Source organism: Psittacula echo (genome assembly GCF_963264785.1).
Source record: "Psittacula echo genome assembly, chromosome: 1".
Lineage (NCBI taxonomy): Eukaryota > Metazoa > Chordata > Aves > Psittaciformes > Psittacidae > Psittacula > Psittacula echo.
The window spans coordinates 92958738-92959365 of record NC_137735.1 but is presented as its reverse complement, the minus strand read 5'-3'; positions in this window follow the sequence as shown (position 1 = coordinate 92959365).

Genomic DNA, 628 nt, shown 5'->3' with positions numbered 1-628 from the left:
AATAAGGTTTTCTTCCTACCAAAGCAGTATGTTGTATTTGTTAACTTTCCCCACAATATTTTGAAGATAAATTATGTTTCCACGCTTACACTGACCTATAGACACCTTTGCAAGCAGTTTTCACCTGTAAGGACACTCAAGCAGTCAGACTGCTTTAGTTTTGAGGTAATGCAAAGGATTACCCATCAGTAGTGGTGTTAAGAATAAATACCAGGGCTAGTAGGCACATACTTGATTCTGCTGAAAAACAAGGAAGTAAATTATGCACTTTCTTACGATGTCTGTGTGTCTCTGTGCTGCTAAACAAAGTGCAACTTTAAAGTGCATTCATATATTTTATCTGAGTTTCCTTTGTACTGAAAATCAGTATGCAAAGCAGAACTCCTCATTCCCCCCCCCCCCCCCCAGACTGCAAAACAACTTGCTGCCTCACAACTCCACATATCCTTCACCTGTCCTGTGTAGCTACCTGCTTCAGCCAACTCAAGTATCTTCAATCCACAGTTGTGCACTTAACAAGTACTTTTTAGAGAAACTCACCTCCTTTTTTTCACCCTGCCTAGAGGTGTAAAATAAATCAACATTTGTGTGGGGCTTTTCACCATGGGGCCCACCTGTTCCTACAGCA